The sequence below is a fragment of the Capsicum annuum genome, chromosome 4, assembly GCF_002878395.1.
Source record: "Capsicum annuum cultivar UCD-10X-F1 chromosome 4, UCD10Xv1.1, whole genome shotgun sequence".
Lineage (NCBI taxonomy): Eukaryota > Viridiplantae > Streptophyta > Magnoliopsida > Solanales > Solanaceae > Capsicum > Capsicum annuum.
In genome coordinates this window covers 226,385,360-226,402,953 of record NC_061114.1, presented here as the reverse complement: position 1 = coordinate 226,402,953, position 17,594 = coordinate 226,385,360, and the positions used below count along the sequence as shown (strand labels likewise).

The following is a 17,594-nucleotide window of genomic DNA, read 5'->3' as shown; positions in this document are numbered from 1 at the left end:
GACATTTGGCAAGCATAGAAAGGGGTGGAGGGCAAATCTTCCACACACCCCAACTGAAAAGAAAGAGAAAGGGTTAGTTACACTCTAATAACAAAATAAGAGAAGAGGAGAATATTTAGTTACACTCTAATAACAGAATAAGAGAAGAGGAGAATATTTACATCTGCACGCACAGTTAGTTACACACATACACTCTCTCATACACATACACTCATCACTCCTTCGGTTAAAAATTAATAAGGCTATTCCAACAATGTGTTCCATATTAGGATTGAATTTTTATATTCCCAATCAATATTATGTTATTTAAATTTCTTGTTTTAGTTTTCGAGTATCAAATTGACTCATAGATATCTATCAATCTATCTATATATATATATATATATGCCACATGTTTCTAATGCATCAAATATCTCCCGATCAAGTATATGTAATATGCCATTAAAATTTCTTATTTTCGTTTTCTCGACTACACTACATGCATGTTATCAAGTTAATTGACATATACTAATAACATAATAAGAGAAGAGGAGAATATTTATACCTGTACACACAGTTAGTTACACTTACACACATACACTCTCTCATATACATACACTCATCACTCCTTCGGTTAAAAATTAATAACGCTATTCCAACAATGTGTTTCATATTAGGATTGAATTTTCAGATTCTCAGTCAATATTATGTTATTTAAATTTCTTGTTCTGGTTTTCGAGTATAAAAATTGACTCGAATATAGTTAACGGTGGTCCAGCTGCACAGGCCAATAGCATATACAAAACTTGGAGGCCCATTTCCACTTATTTTTACATTGTATTTTTATTTTCATTAATGTTGGAAAATATAAATGGACAAGAGGTCCTTCTAGACCCTTCAGTTGAATGAAAAAGATATTTTTTCTCTCTTCTCGTCTCTATGTTTGTTAGGATTTTGTGTTATATTTCAATGGCGATCTCAAGCAGTAATGCTCTAACATGGTATCAGAGCTCAGATCTGTGATCCTTATGATTTTGGGGTTTTTTTCGAAATCGGTTTATACAAGGCCTTACTTCTTCAGGTTGCGAAGAAGGGCGGTAATCGATCAATTTTTTCTTTGAATCTTACTCATATACTGTGATTTGTCAGCTTTTTGGTATAATTTTGCGATATTTGATGAAAATTTAGTATGTATGCTCTTAGATTTGTTGTAATTTTCTCGATCTGGTGTGTATGCTCTTAGGTTTGGTGTAATTTTCTGAAATTGAGTTGTGCACTCTTAGTTTTGTTGTAATTTTTCTGGTCTTTACCTAGACTAAGTGTTGTTAGACTCTTTGACGGTGGTTATCTGTTGAAAGTTGATTAACATGACTACCTCTACAGAACGTGTGAGTAGTTCCTCTGATTTTGATGAGTTTACTGTCTCCCTGACTCATCCATTATACTTGCATCACTCCGACAATCACTACTAGAAAATATTAAATTTCCAACGGTCAGTGTAGTCAGAAAAGTGGTCGGAAATTAAGGTAGTTCCGACTACTTTCCGACTGCTTGAAGGTAGTCAGAATATAGCTTGTCGAAAAAATATTTTTGACTGTTGTAGTCGAAAATTTAGTCGGATATTTAATAAATATTTATTTGATAATTATAAATATTTCGACTACTATAGTTGGAAATTTAATAAATAATTATTTAAAAATTATAAATATTTCGACAACAGTAGTCGAAAATTTAATAAATAATTATTTAATAATTTTAATTATTTCAACTACTGTATTCAAAAAATTAATAAATAATTATTTAATAATTATAATTATTCCGACTACTGTAGTCAGATAATTAATAAATAAATATTTAATAATTATAATTATTCCGAATACTGTTATCGAAAATTTAATAAATAAATATTTAATAATTATAATTATGCCTACTACTATAGTAAAAAATTTAATAAATAATTATTTAATAATTATAATTATTCCGACCATTGTAGTCGGAAATTTAATAAATAATTAATTAATAATTATTATTATTCCGACCACTGTAGTCAAAAAATTAGTAAATAATTATTTAATTATTATTATTATTTAATATATTTATTTAATAATTATTATATTGCATTAGCTTACACTGCTTTCAGATTATAAACGACATAACTAATGTATTTTTCACAACAGGATCAAATGTGACAAAAAATTATAAATACAACCACTTTAAACCGCTCAAAACAAACATCAAATCAAATATTTTAAATATCTAAATGTCACAACCAAAAACAAGAACAATAACTACATTCTAATTATCATCAGATTCATTATCTTCCTCGTCATGAAATACTTGTGGCATGTGCTTCTTAACCAACTCCTCCAATTTATCAAATTTAGCAAACTTAGCATCGTTAGATTCACATTTCTGCGTCGATTCCACAATTTGCTTTTTCATCGCTTTCATTTCTTCCATAGTTTGCAAAGTAAAAAAGGAACTGGAAAACAACGAAGGACTACTCGAGGATTGGAGATCCCCTGTCCCGTAGGTTCTACCTTTCTTTGGACCACCTACCACAGTTGTCCACATATTATTCAGCTCTACAGGTGATGGTTGGACCATGGTACTATCCTATGAAGTAGGTTGGGTTTGACGCCACTCTTCTATGTTTTTTTGAAATTCTTCTTGAAAGAAAAATTATTTGTCAGTATGTAAACAAGCAAAGTTAAGTAATAATAAAACAATGTATGTAAAAGTTATATCTTACATATGCATTCTTAGCACGCGTTTCGACCCAATCTTCTTTTGTACCATCCTTGTTTTTCTTCCTATGCGTCTCTTTGTAGACATCAATAAAAGGGCGCTCTTTTCCCCCATTTTCATATTCCTGCAAAATTTTAAAAAATGAGATAATGTAAGTATGAAAACAAGTCTGGGAGTCCATGAATATAACACAAACAAATATGAAATATGAATAATCATCAAAGTATGAAAAAACCTATATTATGTGCTACGTATTTTATGCAATCCTTAGATGAAATTAGGCACCGTTTGAAATACGTTCTAGTTGTAGTACTAGCACAATGTAGTCACAATCCTTAGAGTAATATTGATTGGTTGGAGCCCAACAACGATTAGGATTTTCAAAACATGGGTGCACCATTAAAAAAGATGGAAAAAATGCTTTTAATGAGAATTGGTCCTTAGTTCTTCAGTTAAATAACTCAATACTCACGCAAGTCCTCTCTTCATCATTATATCTTCTGTCTTTTTTCTTTAATCTTTATTTGTTTCTACTGTTCATGTTGAAAATTGAGCATGATAACTTTGTTGAAGGTCATATATAACTTATGCTATGAGTTATAAGCATAGTAACCCCTGCTGAAGTTGCTTTCAGCACTCCCATTTCTGAATAATTAGTGTTGCACATTACCCAGTGTTTAAATAGTAGAGATAAAAACTAAAAATGGAAGTGAACAGGTTAATGTTTGCTAACTTCGATTAATTTTGATAATTGGCCCATTTACTTGGAAGTTAATGAATTCACTTTTTAGGCCAAATCTTATTTATATGGTTCTTATAATGTATTTGTTGTTTAATATGCTTGTCGCGCAGAGACTATCATGGACACCATGATTATGAGTCATACTATGGCGATCGTGATACGGATAACCTTGTCAAGGTGAGAACATAGTTGGGATTGGATAAGGAACAGAAGGAAGCACGGAAAGAGGAGAACTTAAGGATAGTTAAGATTGAAAAAGAAAACAGAGCTGGTCCACATCATGCTGCCTTTTTTCAATCACTGGGCATAACCTTTTGAACAAATTCTTCACAGTGCCATGCCATTGGGCAGTTGTGTGGCATTGGATATCATTTTTGTAATACCCCACACTTCTCCTAGTTCAAATTCGTCTCTAGAACATCAAAGATCTTGCTTCAAAGATGAATATATTTTATTCCATGTGAAATTTTTAATATTTTGACTTTTTATCACGTGAAAAATTAAATAAGATTTTCGTCGATATCAAATTTGCCCAAATCCGACACTCTGGCGAAAATTTAAAGCCATTTTAGTGAGACAGTGTACCATTTGGTACTTTGGCGCATCGCGGAGTCAGCCAAAATGGCAATCGTCAAAATCCAGTGAGACTCCGTGATTATGGCGCGTCGCGCCAAGGCCCAGTTTTTCAATTGTCTAGTTTCCAGTGAGCTGGCGCGATTTCACTGCGTCGCGCCAGCATGAAAAATCGGGATTTTTAGATTCCGTTATTTAATTCCAAAGGTATCTTAGACTTTTTCAATGACCCCTATCAACCCTAAACACGAAATAAAACGCCCAATAAACCTTATTTCATTATTTTCCTCACTTTTCTCTCAAGAACATTATATTTTCTCTCAAAGGGGAAAGAATCCTAGCCAAGAAATCAAGAACAAACTAAGGATTTCCTTCAAGAACCCTCAAGAAAGAATCTTCTAAGGTATGCAGATGTTGATTCTTGGGTTCCTTCCACCCAAGAAGTTCAAGAACCCTTTTCAAAATTATAAAGTTTATGTTCTTATGAGATTTCATGATTTATATGTATGGAAGTTCATGATCATGTGTTGTTAAGTTTTAATTCATGATTTAGATAAAAAGTTCTAAGCTTCGATCCTAGTATGTGATAATTATATGATGTTCATGAAAAAGCCCCTTCAAGTTGCATATTGATTGATGAAATTATGATACTTAGGTGTAGTATTGGTTGTATAACAAAAGCATGCTCTCCATATGTTTGATAAAATGCTTATGTGAAGAAAATAGAGTCATTATAGTATGTTGACAAGAAATCCCCAATTATGTATAGGCCTATGCATGCCAAGAGTTTATTGAAAAGCCTTAGTGAATGAATTGTGACATGTTAGCATGAAATTCCCCAATTATGTGTTCTTTAATGCATGTTAAGTGTTTGATGCAAGACCCTGTTGAATGGATATGAGCCAATAGCATGTCTCCCTATACTGTCACATGTTTATGATTTCCAAGTGCCTGAAAAGATGCTTTAATGATTGTAATGGTGAATGAAAGTCCATGGTCATGATTATTCAAGAATGGTTATGTTTTACTTTTATGTTATCGAGTCCTGGGGTATTATACCTGACAAATTAGCTACAAGTCTAGAGTCAGTGTCAATTTCAAGATACTCTAAATCAAGCCACAATTAGTAGAACTCAGTCAGTTACGGAACTTAAGAAATCTCAGTAATCTAAGTATCATTATCATTCCAGCTTCAGTTCAGTACTCAACTCAGATCTTAGTAGTATTCAAGAATTCAGTTTCATACCTCAGTAGCATTCAAGTAATCAATTCAGAAATTAGTATCATTCAGTCAGATAACGAAATTCAGTAGTATTCCGTCAGTCTTCGGAATCAAATGAACTCAGCGTAACTGAGTTACTCAGTATGATCAGTAACAGATTCAGCTCCGTCTAGGTTCAGTTAAGAATCAGTTCAGAGTCCTTCAGTTGGGAGTAGTAACTAGCACCGAGCGAGTGCATGGATGACGACTTCCCCGTTAGAGAGGCAGAGTTGTTAGTAACAGTCCCTGAACTCCAGAACTGCATAGCCAGTGCAAGACCAGGAGTCACCCGTTAAATTAAGGCTTGACTATCATACTGCCTTAGACTTGACTTCCTGTTCAGGGTCACCCATTAGAGAGGCTTGACCATAGCAGAGGTCTTTATTCGTGGCACGGTATTGACACCCTTCCAGCTGGGATTACAGATTGGACAACACTAGATCAGATTCGGAGCATATCGGTTAAGTGAGAACTCCCACAATTTCAGTTTCAGTATCAGTCTTCAGAGTATAACTCAGAAATCTGGACTATCAGATATAATCACCCATATCAGTAAAGAACTTATATAGTTCCATAGATTCATAGACCACCCGCTAGATAGGCCTAGTATCACATAAAGTTAATCAGTATCAGTACTAATAGATCCAGAGATCACCTGTTAGATAGGTCTGATCTCAAACTCAGTCCATCATTAATATTATTAAAAGATTCAGAAATCTTCCGCTAGATAGGTCTAATCTTAGATATAATCATTCCTTATCATTATTAGTAGATTCAGAGATCATCCGTTAGAGAGGTTTGATCTCAGATTTCATCAGTCGATAGTAACAAGCTCAGAAGTCAGTTATTGATGTGAGTAGATTCAGCTATTCAGTATTTTAGTATTAGTAGTGAGTTCAGACGTCAGTAAAGCAGTATTTAAGGCTCAGAATTCAATGTCATTGTGATTTCAATTATGGTTTGTGCATTTATGTATATGTACTCACTCAGTACTCTCATGTTATTCAGTTAAGTAATTGTTCATGCATAAGCCCTTACATCTAGTCTTACCTCATCTTGCATACTCAGACAGTTCTACGTACTTATGCATTTGCACTATGGTATTTTACTTTACACCATAGGTTCAGAAGCGTGAGATCCACACCCCTAGCAGCTTAGTTTCAGGCAGCAACAGTAGACCTAGCAGTGAGTCCTCATCATTCGAGGATGGTTCTTATTTCATTTTATTACCAGTTTCAGTATTTCAGTAGTTGAAGTTAGTTGGGGACATGTCCAATCAACTCCTTATCTAGACAGTTTAGAGGCTTTTAGACTACAGAGTTTTCAGACTAGTTATTCAGACAGATGTTTTAGTTTTGATGTTGACAGATTTTATCCAGTTTTATTTCAGTTTTACTTTAAGTATTTGAACCTTATGGTAAGTTTCAGCCAGTTTTTTGCATTTATTTCAATATATTATGTAGTGCTCAATTATAGATATCAGAAAGGGTTAGCTTGTGGTCCCTCGGGGTCATGAGCACCATGTAGCGTTTAGGGTTCAGAATCTGGGGCGTTACAATTTTTATCATGTCATTGAGATGACACGGATATTTATTTTTCTGCAGATGATGAAATATTTGATAGCACCTATCAAGTTGGAGTATCAAATGAATACTTCGGATAATTCATCTACCAAGCTGGCAACTGGCCTAAAAAGACCTGCTCCTGTAACTGGAGGATGCCGAATAGAAGGTTTTGTACGTGTTAAGCAGGTAGACAAGTTATTGATGGGATTCAGTAAAGAATAAATGGACATTTGTTTGTTTAAACAATTATTCTGGTGTGTTAGTACTGAGAAAAGGACATGATGATGTTGTAGATATAGATTATGAAAGATATGATGTGGTTTAAGTTGTTTGACATAAATGTCTGGGCATTAAGAATGTTGAAGTGCTGATGCATTATTATTTTGCTAATCTTAAATTATTCGACAACCTAATATATCAGTTTATGTTATGTACTGTTCAGGTTCCTGGCAACCTCATCATATCAGCTCGTTCAGAAGCTCATTCATTTGATGCTTCTCAGATGAACATGTCACATGTAACTTTCAGTTTTTCGTTTGGTGAGACAATAACTCCGAAGGTTACGAGGGATATCAAGTTAGTGAGGAATGTTAGTGAAACATTTCCTATATGAAATTATAAAGTGATACATATTAAAAATTTTAATACTTTTATATGATTCATATTAACCGTTCATTAAAGATATGTGAGTCATATCACTATTTAATCTCAATATGTTAATTGGTGATACATTTTAAACATGTTATTTTCAATTGATATATATATAAAATTAATATTGTTATATGATTCATATAAATTATTAGTGAAAAATTATTTGATTCATAATAGTAATTAAACTTAACGTGTTAATTGGTGATACTTTTTCAACATATTTGTTAAAGTTTATTAAGTTTTAATATTTTTTAACTAGTGATTCATTTTAATCATTTAATAAATGGTGATTCATATAATCTGTGATTCATTTAACTGGTTATTCATGCAACTGGAGATTCATATGATAACAGATTAACATGTTAAGTGGTATTTGGTGAATCATAGAAAAACTGGTTAATAATATAAATGGTGATTCATATAAAAACAAATTAACATAACTTCATATTGGTGATACATATTAGATCACTTGTGATTGTTAACAATATAATGATACTACATATCAATAGATAAAACTAAAAATTAGTGATAGATTATGTAAGTTAAACTGCCCATAAAAGCACTAATACCAGAACTGCTTCTAAGATAAAATGTCATGACATTAAAAACAAAACAAAAAAAATATTGTCATGATATATCCAGAAATTCCCTAACATAAAAAAAAAAACATAAATTCACAAACATAAGAAATCAATGTCCTTTTGTCACACAATAAATACTACACAACTACGGTTCAACATCAATCATCTCCGTATCCTCAAATTGAATGGAGGTGCGTTTAGGCCTAGGCAGATCCTGGTTGTCACTAATATATCCAGTGCATGCCTTGTTAACACCATAGTCCCATAACAAGGATGTGTATCTTGTATGATGCTTTTTCGGATTAAACTCTGAAGATGGTATTTGATGTCGGTCACTTAAAAATTCAGCATATGCTACAACAGAGAAGCCACAATCCCTGGAAATCAGAAAAGTAGGTATTTTATGTGTTGCCATGAGCTCTTATTTAAAATAATATATTCAAAAGAACAAATGATACTTATAATGTACTGCTTGATTGTTACATAATTCCATCAATAATGTGAACATCGGATGCATACTGGTCCGTGTTTTCCTTGTATGCGTCTAGAAGGGACCAGTCTGTGCACTTTTTTTCTTAAGAAAATCAGATATTATCAAATAAGTTGACAACATTTCAGCAAGCTACTTTATCTCATCAGCATGACCTCTATGACATTTCAACGAGTCGTACACAAGAATGCATCTTTCCTTGAGTACCAAGTAACCAGTTAATCTGTTGCTCTGCAATTATATGAATCACCCATATGAATTACCAGTTATATGGAACACCAGTTATATGCATTACCAATATAAATCATCAGTTATATGAATCAGCGGATATATGAATCACCAATTAATTATACTTACATAAATCCCTCAATCTTTGTGCATTGTATGCAGAACTAGGTTTCAAGTAAAGGCATATTTGTGCAGATGTATCATAGTGATACATCTGGGTTCCAAATGTATCACTATGATACATCTGTTATCAATAGTTAAAAAAAGTCTGTAAATCAACTTACCACCATATGTATGACTTTGCCTTTGCGATAATAATACATGCTTCGACGAAAATTTGGGGATATGTTCAATTTCATCTTGATCTACAATTTGCATGTCGGAAATTTGATTTTTAGCAGCAAAAGCTTCTCTTCAAATTTCAATTTTTCAGGGTAGCTCCGCTGCTCTGATTGATTTTAACTAAAACCTAATTTGGTGCAATTAAATTCTCCCCGAGTAAAACACAAAGACTTGAGTACTATCATGAACACTTTTTTGTGTTTCAATTTGTGAAATCCCCAAGCTGGATGAGGGTGAATCTTCATTAGCCATTGAAGATAAAACAAATTAACACAAAAGAATTTTAAAGCATAAATCAAAAGCTAACCTCGTTTAAGAAGATGTCAATTTTTGAAATTAAAGATTACGATTGAAATCAGTTGAAGTATTGGAGAATGAAGTTGACTCAGAATCTACTATAATGGGAGAGATTTTAGAGGAGTAATTTGTGGGAAAAAGAAAAATGCGTAACCTGTAGAGAGAGATGACCTGAAAGGGGGAGATAAAATAGGGTGTGCAAGTTATAGCATATGTATCACTAGTAAATATGTAATAAGGGATTTATGTAATTTTTAAAATATTAAGGGATATTAGGTAATATGGTGCCTTAAATATGAGATTTCTGTAATTTTTTCTTTATTTAAAAAACTAGTAGCATTTGGCCGTGCTAAGCCCGGACCCAAAATTAATATTAAAATTTATGTTTGTAAACTTTTTTTTTTTAATCTTATTGCTATTCTTGTTTTTAATTTTATTTTATTTTTCTTACAGGTAATTTGAATATCTCAATATTTCTAATATTAATCAAATTATTTATTTTTTTGGGTAAATTGAAAGAATATTTTTTTCGCAGAGTTTATTTTAGATTTTTCGCTTTAGTTTCAAACACATGCACGCACCAACACTATTTTCCTTTTTATTTTAGTGGTAGTTTTGGAGATTAAAGTCTTTAATGATCCAAATTGAGTTTTATCTTATGTTGAATTAACTTCATCATTTTTTTCTCAATTTCTTTTTCATTAAGTTTTTCTTAATTAAACTTATATTAATTAAATCATTTATTACAAAAAAAATTCTACATTCAAAGTAATATAATAAATATTTAATACTGTAAATTGTTGTAGGATCATATCAATAAAGTTAACTTATAAATAATGATAGAATTTAATTCAAATAAATAAAAAAGTTGATTCAACAAAATATTTTCGTAGATATTCCTTCATATCAAAAATAGATGTTTCATTCTGCTGGTCCACTTTAACAAATTAGGAGAGTATTATAATACTTTTTTATCCATATTATTCTTGGTATTAAATAACTATAAAAGTAATCGTAATTAAATTTACGATTTTAAAGCGTCATTGATAAAATTAGTTCACTAAAATACATTTTTAATCAAAAAAAAAAAAAATTCTTCAACCATTTATAAATAAATGCTCCTTTTGGTTTGGACACACCTTTTAATAAACTTTTCACTTTTAAAAAATTATAATTATTTAGGAACAAAATTACAATTGAAAAAACACCTATAAAGAAATGGACTAAATAAAAATTGTAATAGGATATGAATGTAATAGTAAATGATGGAGGATCAAGAAAACAAAACAAAATCATGTAAAATATTAATAGGATACACCAATTAAAAATATTCACTTAGAAATAAATTAAAAAAAATAATGTAAAATGAAAATAGGCCACCTATAATAATTTATATCGATATAAAAAATTTAATATTATTATATTCATTATGAGACTACCAAGTTTGATCATCCTAACATATATATTATAGTAATTGTAATTAATAAATTTTAAAATTATTTATTTAGCATTTATGTATAATGATGAAATAAGTTATCTACACACATAGTGTCAGTAACTAATTTCGAATAAATTATCTCGGCCAACCCAACGACCCCATGGGTTTTTAGGGTTTTAGCATACAAAAAAATCTTCTTCCTACACAAACTCATCGACAAGAAAAAAGCAGCTACGCTTCATTATTCGCCCGTGATTCATCGGATCCGGGTCAATCGGCGCCGACAGAGTATTCGTTAGAGTCGACAACAATACCTCGAACTCAGTCGACGCTTTTCACGACGACCCGAATTCGATATTCGCGGATGCTCCCGATGATGAACAGGAGTATGATTATCGGGTCGGGTATTGGGGTACTGAAAATCAAACCCGGTTGTTACCGGATGATGTAAGGAAGGGGAGATATTGGAGCTAGGTTTTCCTGATGATGGGTATAATTACTTGGAGCATTTGAGGGAGATTAAGAATACTGGTGGTGGTTCTGCTTATTATGAAAATCCTAAAGCTAAGCTTAATGAGCTTCCTCATGATGTTAAGGTTCGTTAATTTTATTAATTATTGGATAAGCGCATTTGAATTATGTTAGCACTTACTTTTTATGCATAAAAATGTTAGCTTTGGTTGAATTAGTATCATCTTTTTCTATTATAGATGCATGCATAGTTACCTGGTATTTGTTGGTGGTGGGAGGTAGTAGTTATCCCGTGGATTTAGTCGAGGTTCACAAAAGCTGGCCCGGACACCAAAAAATTTATAATTACTAATTTTTGGATTATATATTAGTTTAAATGGAGCAACATGGTTAGTGACGATTGATGTATAGTTGACCTCGACTTGTTTAAATGAAGTAACATGGTTAGTGAGGATTGATATTTAGTGGACCCCAACTTGTTTAAATGGAGTAACATGGTTGGTGAGGATTGATATATAGTTGAGCCCGACTTGTTTGAACCTAAAGTCTACTTGTTGTAGACTTTTAGTAGTATTATATGGATTTAGTATTAAGATGTCAACTTTGGTCTAATTAGTATTATTCTGTATTATAATTATATAGAATTAGTAATATTTGTGTTATATATGAGGTTAGATGGAGTAAAATGGCTAGTGAGTATTAATGTATAGTCGATCCTAACTTGTTTGGACTGAGGTCTAATTGTTGTAGATTTTTAGTAGTATTATATGGAATTAGTATTAAGATGTAAGCTTTGGTTAAATTAGTATAGTTATACAATCAACGACGCCTCAATTCGTTTAGTTGGCGCCTGGCTATAGAAATCCTTTACATCCTTTACAAGTATCGCGTGTGGCCTAGTGGTCAATGAAGTGGGTTGAGCACCTCGAGGTCTGAAGTTTAATTCCGAGCCGAGACTAACCTTTGTGGATAGAGTTACCTGTTGTTGGTGGGAGGTGGGAGGTATTCCATGGAATTAGTTGAGCTACAGGCAAGCAGGCTCAGACACCATGGTTATCAAAAAACTTAAAAATCCTTCAGAAATTCTGTTCTATTTTTTTTTTACTTGCACCGGGTGTCTGAGACTCTTAGAGTCCCGACTAATCCCGAGGGTGCACAGGCCCTCGGCAAGGAGTTTCCCGCAAGTGCACCACGGTTAGTTCAGGGTTTCACCCAGTCCGATGGCCCTCAGAAATTGTTTTCACCCAGTGGGAATCGAACTTGAGACCTTGAAAGGGAGCACCCCAAAGCTCAAGCCAAATACTCATCATAATGATTACCTTGGTTCAGCCTTTTGGCTCAGATTTGGTGTAGTATATGTTCTTATCAGTATACCTATTGAAAAGAAGGGAAAATAATGAACTGATTAATAGTTGTTAAAGACAGTAGATTTATGGTTCATCTTTTCTAGTTAACGAATTTGTGGTTTTGGTTAGGCATATGATGCTTCAAGAGTTGAGGTTGTGAAAGTAAACGATGATTCATATGAGAAGTATGTATACAATGTGGCAGCAAAGACGGTAGGGGTAAGAGTTCAGAAGGCAGTGGATCCTGAAGTTGCTGCTTTGCTAGATGACAGTGATTTGTCACGTTTTGGGTCTGATGATGAGGATTTAGAGTTAGAAGAAGATTTTGTTATTAAGGCAAACTTACCTGACGGAGCAGTTAATGTGGAACTTGACAAGAATTTAAGCTTGCCCGATAAATCGGATGTTGACAACGTAGGAAGCAGCGATACAGCTGGGAATGTGCAGAGAAATGAGGCTAAGTTTGCAAGTTTTGAAGAGAAGCCAAGAGCATGCCGCTTGCTGGATGAACAGTTTGATCTGGTATTTAGTTTGTTCCTGTATATTTTCTATTTTAATTGTGCAAATCTAAAAGAATCTTCACGTGAGGTTTGTTCTTTCTTCTAACCCGATTTACCAGTCACTATTTGTAAGAGAAAAATTGCTGCAAAGAGAAATTAGCTAATGAGACCATAAGTATGGCATAAGAGAACCTCAGCCCGTGTTAAAATGAATTGGTAGAATTTGCCTTTTGCTGATAATGTGGGTGCGATCCACCTGGTGGTCGCCTCAGTCAATTCATTGGGTTACTTTCTAGTTTCTACCTTGCCCTAGCATAAGTATTGAGCAGCTCTTCCTGCGATGTCTAAAAGAAGTAGGTACAATTTACCTATTCATGGTGGGAGGATGCAGGGCATCGTAGAATAGTGGAGGTGTGTACAAGCGGCTTGGCACCAAGGAAAAAGAAAAAATGAATTTACCTGGTATTGCCTCTGATGGGGTTCTCAAGGTTCAAATCCCAACTCTTTGACTGCTAAGTCACCCATTAGGTGTAAATTTGCAGTATCTGCCTTAAAAACAACTTTCCAAGACATTGTCTTTTCAAAGTTCTTTTTCTCCTATGTTGTTTTTGCTTGCACGTTGAGGCAGTCTATGCCACCTTTTCTGATTTTAATAGTAATTGCTTGTAGAAAGATCTCAGCATCAACTGATACAAACTCAGGTACATGTACGAATGGCATATTTTCAGCTGAGATTGAATTTATGTATTTATTTTTCCAATTAGGTAGAGGTTAGTTGAGATTTGTGTTCCTATTAGCCTTTGTGTTTGTATGTATTAAATATTTCAACAAGGTCTTACGTTTTTCCCTCAAAAATGACTTCTAATTAGTCCATCCTGTTAAAAACTATTACTATTAGAAAGACTATTGGGATTCTCCTACTTTCTTAGACTTGATTTTACTATTATCTGGCATTTTCTTTCCTTCGGTTTTCATATTGATTGATGTTGCTACTAGTATTCTTCAATGTATTTTCTTTTCCTACTTGCTTCTTATGTATTTTACTTGAGTGGAGAGTATCAGAAACAACGTCTCTATCCTTATAAGATAAGGGTAAGGATGTGTACTCTCCACCCTTCCCAGACCCAACTTGTGGGGTTTCGCTGGGTATGTTTTAGTGGTTGTTCTTGCAGTTTATGTTTGTTTAACACTATTGTTTTTCATCAAGCTGTTAGACTTATTCCTTGACATCACTGGGCTAGAAATAATTTATAAATCGTGATGGCTGAAAGAGGAATATAAGAGAAAATATTTTGTTTTACATAATTGAGTCCATAAGCATGTGTTAATTTTTAGGCTTAGGTTTATTTTTTACTTCAGTTCTAAGTTACATCTTGGTTTTAGGGCATTTGGTTAAGCATATAATGTGTAGCAGTTTGCTAATTTTCTGTTTCTGTAGTAATTTTAGCACTTTGCTTCATTCGGTCATTAATTCATATGGCGTTTCCTTGTTTAAATTTGGAGTCTACTTACCTTTGGTGGAAGAATAAGATAATCCGCTTGGAGTAGCTTTCCTGGTAAATTTAACGCTAGTCTTGAGAGTCCTCACGTCTTCTGTAAAATTTTCTATTCACCAGAGAAAACTTTGACATTGTTTATTGTTTCTTCATGATAATGTCTGCCTATTTTAAGAAAAAATTTGTGCTTCTTTTCTGGTATTTTTGGTTGATAGTTTTGTCGTTTTTTGCATCCTTTCTTTTCAGTATGATGAAAGATATGTTGGAGGGAATGAGCGTCATGAATCCCTGGCAGAAAAGCTTAATCATGCATTTAAGGAGTGTGCCATTGATAATAATGGACCAGATGATGGGGAATTGCTTGAACCTGCAGCTAATGTCATAAGCCGGTGCAGAGAATGTGCTGAGAAGTATGAAAATGAAAATCCAGAGGAAGAGACTGCTCTTTTTGAGGAAAGCAGCAGTGACTCAGAAGTATGGGATTGTGAAACTATAGTGTCAACGTATTCAAATCTTGATAACCACCCTGGAAAAATTGTACCTCCTGAGTCTAGGAGAAGAAAGTTGCTCCCTGCTATTTCTGAAGCCTCGCCTATAATATCCCTAAAAGGAAAAGAGAAGCTTCCTTTTGACTATTTGCCGACCAAGGGAAAGCATTCTGTGCAAAAGGAGGATAAGAAAAAGCGAGGTTCAGAAAAGGAGGAAAAGGATAACTCAAAGACAGAACAACTCAAAAGAAAGCAAAATGGTCAAGAGTCGAGGGACGAAAAGAAAGAAAGAAAGTTCTATTGTTGTATATTAATGTTAATTTTTTGGAATCCCTTTGCTCAATATAGATTGCACATAGTTGGATATCTCTCTGTTGAGCTAGTTCTTCACCTTGCCTGCGCCATTTGAGTTTCTTTTTTCTTCTCTTTTGTGCTTAACACATCTAATATACTGTTAACATTAAGGTTCTACCATTGCAGGCTGCTGTGAAGGAAGAACGGCGCAAGGCACGTCGTATGAAAAAAGAGACAAAGGAATTATATAAGTGTGAAGCACAGCGTGCAAAGAAGGTTGCTGCTTTTACTGGACCATCTGCCATACATCTTATGTGAGTATCCCTTCCGAATTTGTGTTTTACATTCTGGTTATGTAACATACCTTTATACCCTTGTAATCGGAATTCAAAGGAAGTCATGTGCCTGCATAGTTTTGTAATTATGGAACAGAATCAGTAGATTACTAGGGCTTTGGGTGATATTTCCTCTACTTCATTGCTGAAATTATTTCTTTCTGATAGCATGTGTTCTCCCTGAGTTGGAATTTGCAAACCCCGTTCGTATCAGGGTTATATTTCTGAAATATTGTTTGGTTTAAAGCTCATTGTTTTTTCCCCAACGGGGAAAGGTGCTAAATCAAGTACTCCAAATACTCCCAACTTCCCTGTTTTTACTGGTTCTAAACTAGTGAGGCTTTTAACTCTTCTACAGCATTGTTGTTCCTCTGCAGACAAAAAAGAAAAGATCATAAAATTTGAATTGCTTACTTGATTTTAAGAACCACATCTCGTTAAATGTTAATATTTAGTCTAGTAATCCAATTCGCAGTGGGAGTCGCCAACTTTATTATGTTTCATTGATGGTGTTATTCCTCTCTTCCCTCAAGGAGGAAACGAATGTAATTTATAATCGGCTTCATACTCTTTGATGATGACAATTTACATCGCGAATATTTAATGATGTTTCAAATATAGCAGTGTAGTAGTTTGTGGGTCGAAAAAGAGAACTGATGGAATCTTTGGTCTGTATATGCTCCCGCAGGTGATATTGTTTTGGTTGTGTACACCTTCAAGTCAAGCCTTAGCAGCTGAAGTTGATCTTCTGTTGTGCCCATAATTGGGAGCATTTGGTTGACATGTCCTCTTCCATTAGCAAGACGATGTTCAAAAGCTTTTCTCCTTTTAATTAGAATATAGTAGTACATGATAGATCCTCCAAACAGTTCTCAGCAACACATGGATGTGCGTGGTCAAGTGGAGTTGCTAAACTTTTCTTTAATTGGTGGAATATGACATTCTATTTACCATGTTTGCAGTTTATGATGTCATTGGAATTTTAATGTTCTCATTAACTTTTTTAACAGTTATGCTAAATTCACTGTATGCATTTTATTTTAAAATGAGCTTCATTCATGTAAAGTTAATCATTGTGGATTGGAATTGGATCCTTGGAATTCTCTGTTCTTCTGGTGCTTAGCTGTATTTGCAATATGGTTTCATTATAAAATTTGGAAGTATCTGCTCACAAATGAAATTTCTGCACGAGGTCATCTCATTTGTGGCTTTTGTTGAATCCATCGAATTTTCCAAAATGCACTACTTTAGGATTGTCTGATATACATTTTTGAAGAGTACAACCAACTACTTTAGGATTGTCTGATATACATTTTTGAAGAGTACAACCAACATAGGTTGCAACTAATAATTTGTTAATAAGATAATGTTATGTATTTGGTATAATTACAAAGCGCGTAATCTGAATTAAGCAGATTACAGCTAATATCATGGCCTCAAATATATACTATGCTTTATAACCTTATCAAGCTGACATAGATGCAAATGTACCTAAACAATGACTACTGTTACTGAGTACTTGTATGACACTTTGCCTTTGGTGAGGAATGGGAACGGGGTTGCCTCTGTCGAAGTATGGTGCTGGACTCCAGAAACCATAATCTTGAAACTCATCGTCTGTCTGAAATTGAGCTCCTTTTGGTTGCAATTTTGTTCCTAAATAAATGTATGCTTAGATCTTCAAGAATACTTTGATCATAATTTTTTAATATACCATTGAGTTTATATATAATAATCAATGTCAACTTACATAAAACAAAATTTAATTA

General features: G+C 33.5%; 1 pseudogene; it reads left to right on the top strand.

Moving 5' to 3' along the window:
- Positions 1–3,430: 3,430 nt before the first annotated feature.
- Positions 3,431–16,925, top strand: LOC107868542 (annotated as a pseudogene).
- Positions 16,926–17,594: the final 669 nt, after the last annotated feature.